The sequence below is a fragment of the Ischnura elegans genome, chromosome 2 (genome assembly GCF_921293095.1).
Source record: "Ischnura elegans chromosome 2, ioIscEleg1.1, whole genome shotgun sequence".
In the NCBI taxonomy this organism is placed as follows: domain Eukaryota; kingdom Metazoa; phylum Arthropoda; class Insecta; order Odonata; family Coenagrionidae; genus Ischnura; species Ischnura elegans.
Window position 1 is genome coordinate 106,361,476 of NC_060247.1, and position 15,367 is coordinate 106,376,842.

Consider the following 15,367-nt stretch of genomic DNA (forward strand, 5'->3'; position numbering starts at 1 on the left):
AAAACCAAGTACTGTTACACAAATTCATTTTTATTTGCTGTCAACTGGTTTCAACGTCTATGCGGTCATCAAGCTGTTAGTCTTGATAATGACGCTTTAGACGTTAAAACTAGTTGACAGCAAATAAAAATAAGCTTGTGGAACGGTAATTGGTTTTTGTTTCAACACGTACTGAAGACTTGTCACAAGTTAGATAATGATAAGATATGATATTAGCAATGCTAATATTGACAATATTAGATAATGATACAAGATTTTCGGCGGGGAAAGACTTTATAGAAATAAGGTATAATTATTATCCGGTCATCTAATCAATGGTTGTTAAAAATTAGATAAATCCTTACTTTATAAATGCTCATTAGTATTTTGTAACTTACACCGAAAACCTCGATCAAGCGGCCATTTTTTTCTTGAACCATTAACGACCGCCATTTACTGTACTTTTAGAGAGTTTTTGCTGCATTTGATCTTTGAAGTAGATAAAATTATTCAGCCAGCAATTATTTTTTTTAGATTTTATGGTTCTTCATTAAGTATTTTATAGAGCTTACGATTTAACCGATGACCTCTGAAACATTTTTTTTATTTTCAAGCATAGTGTAAATATTTTTAAAAATATAACTGAGATGCCAGCTGGCGTAAGGTCAAATACGACCCCTTTTCCTCTAATATAACATATCGTGGGATGGCATCTTAAGCCCAAGAAGGAGTGCGTCTATCCCGAAGAGAACTAAGAATCAATGTCTGCTCCCTTTAGCATCGAGAACGTAATCCTATTATCAGAACTTTTCGAATCTCATCATTTTGTCGTGATTCTATTTAATATCCTCTCGCAAAACTTTTAAATAGCGAGAAGATTCTACGTTCATTCGAGGGAAGAGACCGTCACTACTCGGTAATGGTTTTTCTTTAATTCGGCTTGCAAATCTTCCCTCGTCCGGAAATACCTCCAATGAATCACGTACCTCCACCCCCACGGTCGGTTCCCTGACGAGCAGACTTTCCGAGGGTGCCCTCTCTTCCGCAAAAGCCTCGAGAAAAGTTTCCCGCGGAGGGCGGCGTGATCTCCACGGTCCTTACACCCACCCCGCCTCTTAATCCCCTGCGGTGGAGAAGTTCTCGTGTCGCGTCTTCCTCGACACCCGCCTGAAGGAGAAGAAGAACTCTCACCTACGATCCCTCGCTTTTTATACCTGTCGCTCGCGTGTCCCACGTCTCCTGACCTTTTCAGTACCTCCGACTATTCGTTACAATATCATGCCACCCCGAGTGTGAAGACTAATATCTTAAACGCCTTTCATTCGATTGAAAAAATTCAGCAACTTAAAGTACGTTTGTTTATGAAATCCATGTATGAATTGTGAAAGGGAATTTAGATATCTAAACCTTTTTTTTTGTCGATTCAAACTCTTAATCGTGATGCCTCCTTCCTTCGACCAGAAAATTTTTCTTAAATTTAGTTTATATGATCCATAATGAATTATTATTAACATATTGTGACGAAAAGCCTCGTCACGGCTCATTCTGCGTCCGCGTCCTTTTCCCTATTCATGTTGGCGCGCGGCAGTAGCAAGCGATGAGCGACCTTCTTTTTTCTTTTTGTCGTCTGCTATCATTTTAGTATGTCTTTTGTCGTTTAATTGGGTATATAAGCCCCGGAACTTGGATCGTAATCTCAGTTCGACGATGCACGGTAAGTGGGCGTGTATCCTTACAATATCAAGTCTATATATTTAATTATCTATCATCTATAAGTATATTTACAGTAAAATTCGACTGTTCGCGGAGGATGCGATGCTGTCAGGGGCATAAACACCGAATCCAACACAATTACGCTTTAGAGATATTTCAAGGCTATAAACGATTTGTGTGATACTTGGAAAATCGAGTTGAATCTTAGCAAATGTGAAGTAGATAATGAATATTTGTAAAAGAAAGACTTTCCCATCAAAACGAATTTAATAAATTGATCAATGTTATTGAGTGTTGAGTTAGTTAAATATTTAGAAGTAACTCTTATCAAAGACTTAACATGGGGAAAGCACATTTATGAAGTTTTTGGGCAGGCTAATCGTAACTTAAGATTTTTGAAAAGGAGTTATCGGAAAATTTAAAAGAATGATCTTATTATTCTCTCGTGAGACCCCATTTTGGATGCATATAGAGTACAGAGGAGAACAGCGGTATTTGTTAAAATGTGTTACGATAAACATATTAGTCGACATTCTCGCATATAATGAACACTCCACTATAAATTTTCCTCCAGACTTGGGAGATAGAAGTGTGATCTCCCTTCACCGATTAAAAGTATGCTGTTGACTCCCTCAATCGATGACATCGTTATCGTCGGCTAGTTGCTTTCATTCTTTGTCAAATGTGTCTCCGTATTTGCAATTTTTCATGCATAAATCCACAGTTTTCGGAGAGATCCTCTTTAATATACTTTAACATTTCAGATATTTGTAAAAAATTTGAGTGTATGGTAACTACATAAGTAAATATGAATAATATTCGCTTGAATGGGATTTGAAAGAGCTGCGTGCAGCCATTCTCAAGATTATAGATTAATTATTGCAGTGAGGTGTGATTCTGCCATGCCGAATTTAGTAATAGTTGCAAGGGAATTACAAATTTTGATTTTGATTCCTATAATATGGGGAAAATCAATTCATTTAAATCTTAGCATCAAATCAGTGAACAGTAATCACTCCATCAGACTCACAGATGAATGCCAATATGTGAGTTTTCTTGCGGCTGTCGTCAAATACAAACCGCATGCAATTTAAAAAAATCATTTATTTGAATCGTTGAAATATCTCGTAAAAGGTCGCTAAACACCTTCAGAGTTTTTAAGTCAAAGTCATTTAGACGATTTACGTAATTTACTGAAAAATGAGTACAGAAATGGGCTTTTTAATATAATTTTCTTGTCGATTTTTCATGGATTAATCCGTATATTTTATATGAATCGCATTTCCTATTTCATTGAAACTAGAAAATGTTATTTATTCTACATTTATCTAAGTGTTTAGGTCAGGTCAATATATTTGGTTTGGGACAAAATCAACATTGATCATATGTTGTTTCAGTTAGCAAGGGTAGTGTATGCTTATGGCAATCATGGCCCTGAATTGTGGCCGTTAACGGCCCTGTACGCAAACAACCAGTCCATCGCAATTATGCATTTTGGCATCGGTGCTCCTTGTAATCAACAATCTGCTAACACGCCAGCTGTCGGTACCAATGAGCTGAGAGCTTCGCAGCTTGTGGGGCTGCGTAAGCTTGTCGCCTATTAGCGCCGACTAACGGTTCTAGAATATTCTGGTCTCCAAGACGCACATAACGCTAAACACCGAAAATCTATCGTGAGGATTTGTGCTATTTAGTATCGGTTATTTACTTCTAAAGAGATGTATCATTTGATGATTGGTGAAGCAAGATAAGTAGAGCAGGTATTTATATGCTACTTGTTGTCTCTACTTTCTCCTCGCCCGCTGGACAAGCAGAGAAGTTAGGAAATTTTATAGGTATTTGTATAGCCATCCATCATCAGTATCCCATCTTCCATCTAACCCCTAGTCAAACATGAAATTTATGCAGTTAAATACAAAATGAAGTTGCTCATGAAATTACATGCAGAGAAATTACATAAGAAGAAATATAAGTTCCATTTTCAATCAACAAATAAAATTATTAAGTTAACAATGTACCATCCAATTGACACAGAAAGTTATTTCATACCACGCAATACTCCCAGGGAGTCTATAAATTCCTTTTCTGCGTTAATTATACACATGGCGACAAAAAATATATCTACACAAGGCACCGCATGAATTAGAAAATCAAATCCGAAGAAAAAATTATCGCAAATGTATCGATCTTATTTCCGAGAGGTTTTGAAACCGCTTACACGAAAGCATGGTACGATGAGTTGAGAAGCTGAAACTCATAATAGGCCTACATGAACATTCATGAACACTTAATCAAGATGCTGAGTTAACGGGAAGACTGGGGTATTTTTCATAGGATACCTCTCAGTTATTTTTTCACTTTTTACTGCTTTCGATACGCTAGAAAAAATCTTATTAAAATCTATTTAAAATGTTATTTTGAGAATATCATGCTGATATTTGATTTTATTATAACCATTCTAATAAATTCAACCTTTAAATTTAACGAGAGTTGTTATAATTTCAGTCGAAGTATCATTTTACCTAATATTAGTTGCTGTTTTATTGACTAATGACAGTTTGAATGTCGTTTTCAGTGAATCAGAACTTATCCCTGTGAGTCATAGCAAAGGCATAGAAATCTTGCAGTTCTTAGTAATATCAAGCATTAAATATTTAGCTATTAGGAGTAAAATAGTTTCACAGCATCAAAGCTTTCCAAAATTCATTCCTTTCTTCATTGAATGGTGGTTATGCATGATACTCTTACTTTCGTTTTATGCTCCCCCTTTTTCTGAAAATTGTCGTTAAATAATCAATTGCTTGAGTTGAGTGTGGATTGCATAGTGTACGAATGAAGTTAACTATTCCAATTTTACCGTTTAGAGGTATTCTAAGATTTTGTACAGAGATAACATCTAGTGCCGCACGGCAAAATTAGCAGTGCCGGAACGCACTTTCCTAAACTTGTTTTAGAATTTAAATCGAAACTTGATGCTTGTATATGGTGGAAGGGCTCTGTATTATCAATGACAGACACTTTGTTACTTCCAAAATATTATTCGAAGAATGTGTTTACTTTTATTATTTCTTGATGAAAAAAACAAATTAAAATTAAATAAAAAATATTGTGGAATTAACAAAGTGTCTGTTATTGATAACTTGTTTTAGAAGTGAAATATTAGTCTTTGCATTTTTTATGACAAGTTATTATTTACATTTATTACAATTTTTTGTCGTGATTGCGAATGTACATATGTTAGAAATTTTGAGGTACCAAAATTGATATAGGAGATATTTGACTATTATGCCTTTTGTTGACCAGAGCTGGAACGGCGCGGCGTTCCGGCGTGTTCCGGCACCATAGTACTAGGTACTGATAGCATCGTAATAGGGAAGTGCACTAGTGTTTCAAATGCACCAAACACATTTTTAAAATTAGAGTTCAGAATAACATAATATCGTAAAACCACAGTTTAAATCCTAATAGTGAATACTTGATTCGAGATGACCGTCTGAAATATGGAAAAATTCAAAGGCCGCGAAAACGGGTGTCCATGTTGAATATTGGCCGTGACGTCACAAGGCAGTAGCAGAAGGCAGCTTCTACACCGTTTAGTTCTACCACTATTATTGCATAGAAAAATTACAGAATTTGAGGGTATCCGTTTTTTGCTGTCATAAAATATCTTCAGATTATATATGTGGCTGCTTCTCTTTTGAGTAAACGACTTCATCATTGCGTAATATATTAATATTCATTTACGTGTCAACTTCAAGTTTGGAAAGAGTAGTACGAATAGCACATTGAATATTTAATAAATGCATGATGGCATTTATTTTTCGCTGGGTATATTTTGGCACAATGCCGTTTATCATGCCAAAACTTTTTTTGTAAGAACCGAGTCAAACTAATAAACCTATTTCAGACGTTTGCTGCAAGACTTATTTGTTGCGTATGTATTCACGCCGGCCGGAACGTTCGCCCTTCGCTACTAGAATCGTGGGATGTTAGCCTTATTTCCGAGCTAGCTGGTTGTTGCAATGGTTCGCTGTCCAGGATGGGTTCAAGAAAAGATAATCTTGGTTGGGAGAAGGAAAATTCCAACGATTTATAAATGGTATACCAAACTTTGATGTATTTATGGTTACTGAATTTTTGAATAAGGAGGACAGGTTCAACGCTCCATGGAAATGCGAGACGTTAAGGCTAACAAGGGGAGACCGCGTACCTTGCTGCATCTTTTTCAATTAGGGCGTTAGATAGGCTGTAATTAATTAATTTCCATGCGTTACTTTTTACAAGTTATGTATATAAATTTAAAATATCCTAAATTTTTCAATGGGTCGGATGGTGTAGTGGTAGAGTGCACGAGTCGTAGGAAAGATATCACTCGAAGGACCGTGGTTCAAGTCTACGTTGCGGCTAAATTTTTTGTTGCCTTCATTGTGATCATACGGCGTCTAGTTTATCATTAATTATAATTGCAGCAATCATTGACATGAGACAATTTTTTTATCGTCATTATGGCGTTTAGGTATTTTAGTAGTGTCATTACAAACGCCGAGATACGATGACTACAAGGGTTGGTGTGCGCTAAAATGTTAATTTTTTCTTTGCTTATACTGACCAACTTCCACATTAAAAATGAAAACCACTCTTGCAAGAGCACATACCATTAAAGGCTCGCGGCAAGCAACAATATGCGTACAGGCATAATTAATAAGAACACAAAGCGAATATAAAATGCCATATATCTCGAACACTTGTAATTCACATTACTCCAAAGGGAGTTTACTTACTCAGTACATACCTCAGTACCTTGTACTCAGTACCTACTAGTTTACCTCAGTAGCAGTGCTAAAAGAACCATTCTGAAATATAATTTCAACTAACAAATAGGATGAAACAAAAGTTGATAACCCTGGACCGGGCTCGCTGGCGTATAAAATACGTCAATCTTTGAAAACCAAGGATTTCGACATTGTACGTACATTCTGGGCTATAATGGTCTCGTGTATTCTTACAATGTACTTTGACTGCCTATAATGCGAGTTTTCAAAGTTCGAGGTATTGTAGCTAATTTTTTTAGATCAGCAAGATGAACCCGTCACCAGTGGAGTACAAATTACGCCGCGCGACCTGCCGTGTACCTTTATATCTGTATCACCTATAAATGTACTAATTTCAACAAATAAAGATTAACTTTAACAAAAATCGTTTGTTATCATATATGCACATATCATGGGCAAAGTACGCATTTCGCCCGGTCGTGTAAAATAACAGTCGCGCCATAATTCTTTAACCTAACTACTTTCAGTTTATAAATTACGTAGGTCTACGCGGAAGATGCTATATTTTGACTCAACACACTTTCTGATGTGACTGAGGTACCTATTAATTAAATTATTATAATATAAATATCAATTTGATCTTACAATACCTTAAAATGATCTTCAAAACAGAATATCATCGATAGGTAAGAGTCAGGAGCAGCCTTGAACCATTTATTCCGTATGGCTTGTGCTTAAGGCACGGGAATGAATATCTTCTCCAGGCTTTTGTTTCGACGTCGAGATGAAATTTGGAACAAAAAATCATTTATAATTCTATTTTGAATTCATGTTTTCGGTACTAGACGACATTTTTAGGAAGCAAACTCCACCGATTCCCGGAAACTCTCGCCGCGCTAAAGAAGGCGACGGAATACAGCGATACTCCACTGGTGACTACTGCCTTGTGACGTCACATCTCAATCAAGATGGAGGCACTGTGTTTCAGCGCAACATGAAATTTTCCGACTTTCAAAACGTTTTAAAGTGCATACCCCAGATGCAGAAAATAAAAGTGACTATACTAATGTTTCTTTTTTAGGCTAAACTTTCAAATTCAGCAATAAAAAAAAATTAGTGCACTTCCCTATTCGAGGTATCTGAAGAATGCCATCAGTGAAGTTTAAAAATATAAGCTAACTTCACGCTGCGCTGGGAGGAAAAGTATTTCATGGTTCTCCGGAGTCATGAGCTAACATGAATCATAAAGAATAATTGACATTAAATGCAGTATATTCAACCTCAACATATTTCACCCTTATTATACCAACTGCAGATATCGTTTCAATTTCAAAGTTATTTTCAGTGAGCCTTTTACTACATGCTACCGGCATACATTTCATGTCCATATGCCCATCTCAATCGTACGAAATTGTATCCTTCTTCCTCTCTAAAATCTGACCATTTATGAACTCTGAGTTAGCCCATGTAACACGAAAAAAAAATCAACCATGTCATATAAGAACATGTCTTCGAGAACTTCGAGAACCTTAAGCAACATTCAGCGTTCAGTTCATGCCCATTTCGCAAAAATGATCGCTACATATTGCCATATTTCGTCATATTGTTTCCTTACGTATTGGATAGCCATTTTTCTAATTGGGATTTTTTAATTCCATCTAAAATTCATAATCATGGGAAAAATGTCGTTTTAAGAAATCATGTTCTTATTCACCAGCAGTGTTTATGAAAGAAACCTGAGACACAAAATAAACGCCACTGAGACTCATTGTTGTGAAGATGATGATGTTACTCGTCAATAAGGTTCTATTTAGATAAATCTTTTTGTTTTTTTTTAATACCTAGATATTTTAAATACCTAGATACCTTATATTATGCTCGTAGTCATCAGCATACAGTTATTCTGAAGGATATAAGATTTTAAGATAGCAATAACGGAGGAAACTTTGGAATAAATCGCGAAGTCCATTTTTATCCATGTACTTTGGAATGAGGGAGGAAGTATATTGAAAAATGATATATCTTGAAAATTTTTAAAAATGAAGTAAAAAACTATTTGCCCCGATGGAAAATGCACTTAATTTTTTCTGAGGCTGGTCATTTCGCCTATTAGAGTCACTTTGACCTAAAGCATAATATTGATTTTTCACCTTAATCAATGGGTCTTATTTACGAAGCAATGGAGCCTTACGTTGAAACAATCAAAGATAATTATAATTTGTCTTTGAGTTTTTCACGCTTTTGATTTCCTTAAAGAATGCTGTACTCATATTGTATTGATGGTATTTAACACAGCTTTTAATATTCATCTTAGTGTTGCATTTCTATTCAAATTACAGAAATTATTTCTCGTTATAAACAATGAGTATTATTTAAAGTTGTTCTTGTTCTTTTCTGCGGCGTACAAGTATGTAATTTTTACGAATAACTGCGATGAAAATTGGTGCAGATTTCATAATTTATTCAAAGTAATTGCGAGTGATTTAAACGAAGGATTTTTTAAAACCGACATGCGATAATATATCTGATTGGAAGAGAGTTATATTTTGTTTTTAATAATGTAATGCTTTCTAACTGAGTATTGTAACAGCAAATCTACTGGCTCTTCTAATCACCACCGCTCATATCAACGGACTCATCTCCTTGCATGTTAAAATCCGGTGAACAATTTGCATTCAAAAGCAAAAGCATTCAAAATTCCCACTAATACCACACAGTTCTAAACATTTATTGAGATGAATCCTCAATGGCTACTTATTGGTACTCTAATATTTTTATTTAATCCTCGAGATTTTATTGAAGGCTCTTTTTCAGGCAGTATCCAGCACCCATTGATTGCATTCAGACTACGTGTCAATGATTGACCTTATCTCAGTATCTCTATATGGCGTGGTCTCGTCTTCTTTAAACAAATCCACTCAATGTTCAGGCGAATTTACACGGAGGTAAAATCAACTATGTAAGCTTCTAGATTGCTGTGTTGGGTACAGGATTGCGGCGCTTTCTCAACGTTGTACAAATACCCTCCGTTCACGTGGTCTATTTGTCCAAGTCCGCACTGATTGTGCTTGGTACGCTATGAATATGTGCCTCTAATGAGCATTGCCCTCCTGTATCTTTCTCTCAAAAAATCATGGGCTATTTAACGCTTGCTCTTTCGCAAGAATCTACGTATGTTACCTAGGATTTCTACTTGATGTATTCACGGGCTCAAAATATATTGGGCTTAATTAGAATATTTTCTATTTCAATATAATGTTCTCGATCAGCTCAAGTTTCATGGCAAGTTCATTTTTATTTGCACTTAAAAATATGTACTTGTATAATAAATGAGTACTCGTCCTCTTTAAAGGCATTAAATGATTAAATGAATGTCAGGGAGCTGTGACTGCTATCGATATTAAATATAATTTGGCAACAAGAAGAGTATTGACCTTCTAATGGGCAGTACTAAATTAGGTTTAGCAAATGGATGATACTGTAGATTGGAAGAGCGATTGAGATAACAACTAGTATTCAGTTTGTTTAATATCAATTAGATATGATCAACTTCTCTCGTTTTTCCCAAGCGTAGTCAATTTTAGGCGCGTCAATGCATGACATTGTATGCAAATATGCGAAGAATGAATTTGAGATTTGAATGAACACTACTTATTCTATTACTTTTTTCAATTTCATTTTTTTCTCTCGCATCATTTTCAGTCCACTCGAGCAAAATCCCTAGGAAAAAAAGGAGCTATTTATTTAACGTCACCTCTTGAAAAAATGAATTCCCATTACATCCTACAAAATATTTGAGAAACGGTCATTGGAGGGAATTGATGGTTCGAGTTCTGAATCTTGGATATGTTAATTATTGGGTGGGGAAAAGGCTATCATAACTCTTTGATCGTTTTTTGCCAATGCTATTATTGAAATTCATTCTCAATCAATTTGTTAAGAATTAGTCGTTACTAGGATTGAAGCCCATGTGATCAGGTTTTCTTTTAGATTTCCTGTATTTCTATTGTTTTATTTTGATCATCTTAGGACTATTCTGCTGTCAGGTGTCATATCCAAAGCGGTAAGTCGCCAAAGATATAACCCATCGTTTCAAATCTAAATGCCTTTGAACGAGAAAATAAAGTTTAATATACTGACCGTTTAATAAATTTTTTATTTTTTTGGATCGGCAATGTTCAATTTGAAAGAATACGTCTCTGTTTTACCATTTTATAGAATGTGTCTGGACTTCCTCGGCTTATGAAAGCTTTGTGTTTAAAAATGAGATTTATGTGCATGAAAGTCTACTTTCAGTGGTATCCGCGAATATTGAATATTTTTACGCTACGAACTGAGGATGATGAGTATGTAAACCCGTCCCGCTATAAAAGTGCATAGCTATTAAGATGGTTATAAAATACTGCATTGCTTTTCGTGATATGCACAATGGATCCTTATATCATTTTTATGGCGTTACCGGAAAGTAACAACCTTCATGTAGAAAAGCTATGAAAAAGGAAATTATTCGTGAAGTTTCCGTTAGAATGAAGCACCTTTTTTACGTGAGAATTTCTTTCAGCTGACACATCAGTCATATAAACTGTTTGAATGCCTTCAAAGTGCATTTACATCACGTCAGCTCTGGCTAGTTTCTATCTTTGGTGATGGGTGAGCATATAAAACGTAGCAAATAATGATAATTCGTGCACGTGAGAAATAAATCAAATTATTGTAATTAAATTATTAAATTACTATAAACTTGATTCTTGGTCAAAATTTCATGATTTTTTCTGCCACCGGCAATTGCTATCATTAATGGGTTATTTTTATGCATCATTTTGATTTCATGACGTAATCTAGATTATATCTGTATATCCAATGATTGGATGAGCTAATTATTCTACCAACTGTCAGCATGAATCAGTCCATTAAATTTCTCACAAATAATACCGAAGCGATGAATGGTAATATATTTCATTTTTCGCAATCATAAATATATCGTTCATTTTCTTTAATATTTAAACTTCTTAATTAATTTTAGAAAAAATGTAAAATCTTTCATTGAAATCGGTGGATAAAAATCGATGACAATCACATATGTGTGGCAAGTAGCCTATTAACCAATTGAAGAATCCACATGAAAGTCATTGGATTTTTAATTCATGCTGTACGAAGGTCGATATATTTTTAATATCATACGTCAAGCTCTCATTAGTATTTTCTTTGCAAATTTCTCCAAGTAGTTAAATATTTTTCTCCACATACAAGATATACTCCTGCGTATTACTAATATTATTGTTTAACTTGATTTCTATTCGTGCAAATTTTACGAAAACATTGAGTGGAGCTTTAAGAGAAATTATTTTAAACATAGATTCAGTGAGACATCCTTACCATTTATATTGATATCCAACGTGTTTTGCAGAAGGTCTTGAGAGTTAAACTGATGCTCAATCTTAATTACTCAAATTAGCGTCCACTTTGCAAAATGTCATGTTGATCCAAATTCTCAGGAACGCAGTCGAGGCCAATCAAAGGCAAAAAATATTTTTCGAAGGGTTTATCTGTTCTCCTGAGTGTCTTCGTTGTCGGACGGATGGTAAGTAAAAGTGAAGAGTCCACTGATGACGAAGTGTGAAAAATCGTCCGTATACCCTGAGAATCCTCAGAAGTAGCAAAGCGAGGGGGGACGGGGGTATAATCTTGACGGAAAGATTTAGGAAGGGTTATTAATAAGGGTGCCATGATACGGTGAAAGGTGTTTTAACGGTGAACGGATCAAATTCAATGCGACAGCAAAAGGAGGGTATTGGAAGTCGAAAATGAGCACGTGGAAGCTTGTGAGGCGTTTGTAATGGAAAATGAAAAGAGGAGTTAAGTCGATACGAGTGACCAAAGAACTAGGATGTTTGCTGTTAATGCCTCTCGGTCTTCCTACCTGGTAAAGCTCTCAATTTCTGCTGGCGTTTCAATGGAATACTTTTTCATCGAAAAATCGACAGAAATCAAGTTTCTAACTAGGTTGGAAGTCCAAGAGACTTTCACAGCCACAATTCGCCGGGTAAGAATAAAATCCTTCTTAACTAGAATGTTCGGTATCGTTTTACGCTGATTTACGATGCTGGTCGCTGTATCAGCATACCGATATTACTAACAGCAAGAGAAAATTGTTGGTAAGCAAACTGCATAACTCTCTTTTTCCAGCATACAAAGAGACAGACTTAGTAAAGACGTAGTGTTCACGACTGATTGCTATGCTCTCGGGAATGCCACCGGGTTGGGAATAGGGAAGTTTCCTTCATCAAAGAAAACGAAAGGCATTGATTGCGATTCATTACCCACCATTAGTGTATTCATAATACACAAATTATTTGGTTTTTGAAATACCGTTTTAGACGAATGGCAAGGGTCAAATTTTATCCTCATTTGAAAGGGGCCAGATTGGCGCCCATGCGATTCCACTCCACGTGACGTCACAGGGACCTAGTTTCTACACGAGAGGATAGGAGTTATACATCGTCTGAGATTACCAATGCATGCATGAGGCACAGAGCTCAGGGAAACATGTCTTAATAATCACCTATTAAAACTGGCTTAGGTCGGAAAGTTTTCTTCGTTTGATAAGGTATTAATAAACCTTTTTTAAGCCAAGCGCTACCAGCCAGCAAGGTACTCAGCTACCCGCTAGCATCCTGCGTCCTATCAGCGCTCAGAGCCTCGATCAAGGTCACCTCACAAGGCGGGAGGGGGAACCAGAAATGCGTCGCACGGACATTTTCCCATCATTCCTACTTACGCGTCGCGTTTTCGCGCGCTTGAAAATTTTCACTTTTCATTTAATCGCGAAAAATAGATATCGTCATTTAAAAATCTAAAAGCGTGAAATACGTACTCCAGGAGTAATAATCTTTCGATTTAGGCAATAAAAAAATAATAGGGAACCACCCTATTAGAATGCCCCCGACGTTTCAATGACAGGCTTGGCAGTCGCCTTCAGGGCTTTTAAAATGATCTATCTAGTTATAGGCTAAATTTTAACGTGACTAAGTGCAATATTATTCCTTGATCAAGTCGGCCGTCGAAACGTCGGTCGCATTCTATCTCAAAACCTGGTGACAGGTCCAAGAGCTTTTACTAAGAATTTGTGTTGCTTTCTTTAAAATCTTACTCTGGTGAAAGATGTGATTGCTCACAAGAAATTAAATTCTACAATCGAGCTTAAATGGGAGATAGTCCATATTAATTAAAAGTAACCGAAAATGCTATTCCAGTGTGAGAAAAACGTTCGAAAATTATGCCGCTACCTAAGAAGTCTGACAATGTTGCACCAAGACACTATTATTTGATAGATTATTTTATATATAGCAATGTTAAATAGCTTCAGTTAATTTATTTTTAATAACGCTTGCTAATATAACCTGGGACTTCATTATTCCTTCAATGATTCCTGTAATTGGCTATATGTTGGATTAATATGCTATCATAGGCTTAAAATAAAGTCTAAATAATGTGTATGGATTCCAATAAGATATTTTTAACGTGACTATGTCAATCTTAGGGTTACTCGCTTTTTTTGACCGAAAGATTTTATAAAATGTCATGGCTATACAAATGTATACGATGATAAAACTTCGTATAGTGAAGTTGGATATTGACTGATGTGAATACTTTCCGACGCCTTCCTTTTAAGTGATATTTATTCGTTACCTACAGTAGACAAGTTCAAATTGATGCTTTGCAGTACGTACTGCATTCATTTATACTTTTAATTACTAGTTATTTATTGTTCATGATGCGCTTTATTTTAAGATGCCTTGATCGGAAGTCGCTGTTGAACGGGAAGAGTAGGGATAATATGAAAATAACGATTTGGTGCTTATTTTTTATATTATTATATATTATTTATTGGAAAATTTTCAGCTGGATTTATGGGTGGTTAACTATTTCTTACAATTTAGTTACCTATTCCACCTAATGTAGGTTGAAACACCTAGAAGTGACCTGATGTTAATTCAATGAATACAATTTCTTTTGCGAGACATTTTCTTTGCAAGATATGCCATAAAAATTTATAATCGATTGGTTTGTTATTTATTTTCCCTAAGTCTCCAAACAGTTTTGAATGACGATGTTTCATAGCTAAAAATAGATGTAAATCTCATGGAAAATATTTGAAGAAGTACTCCTCTAATAATTTGAAGTGCAATTTATGTCGTCGTCTCTGCAGTATACTGGGGTGAATAGAAGGTTGTTTTTTTTGCTAATTATAATATCACGAAACTACCTCGCCAAAAAAACATTCTTGGCTAATGTCACCAGCAAAGTGCCATGCACCTTAGCCAGAATTCTTAAATAATTTTTTTCCTGTTGTGAGCATTGAGAATGGCATATCATTACATATTTCCCGCCGTGTTTTTGAGACTTTACCAAGCAGTTCCATTTAGAAATTGCTCTCGGACGGAGAGTGTGTGGTGTCTTCTACATAATGATTATTCAGTATTCATAGTGAAATACATTTTCTTGCAAATAAAGTGAAATGTAGCCTCAAAGTGTGAGATTCGTGTGAGTTTCCGGAGAATTTGCATTCGACCGACTTACATGCGTGATGCTCATTAAGCCGCTGAATATGTAACAGGCTGAGACTCCTCCGAAACCAAAGCTTGCTCACATACTACCAACATTATGAATCGCAGAAAAAGAATAAAAATATGTTTTACTATGAAATCATGCATGCAGCAACCTATGGTAAAATGGTACTGCTTGAGAAATATTTTGTTCCAATTTTTTCGACTTCCCTATTCCTTCACCAACTTACTTATCAAAAACGCTATGATATTGCTGCAATGACTATAAAGATTGAAAAGATTTATTAAAAAGCGTTTATTAAAGCGTGAACGAACTCGTGAAAGGGTGACCTTCGT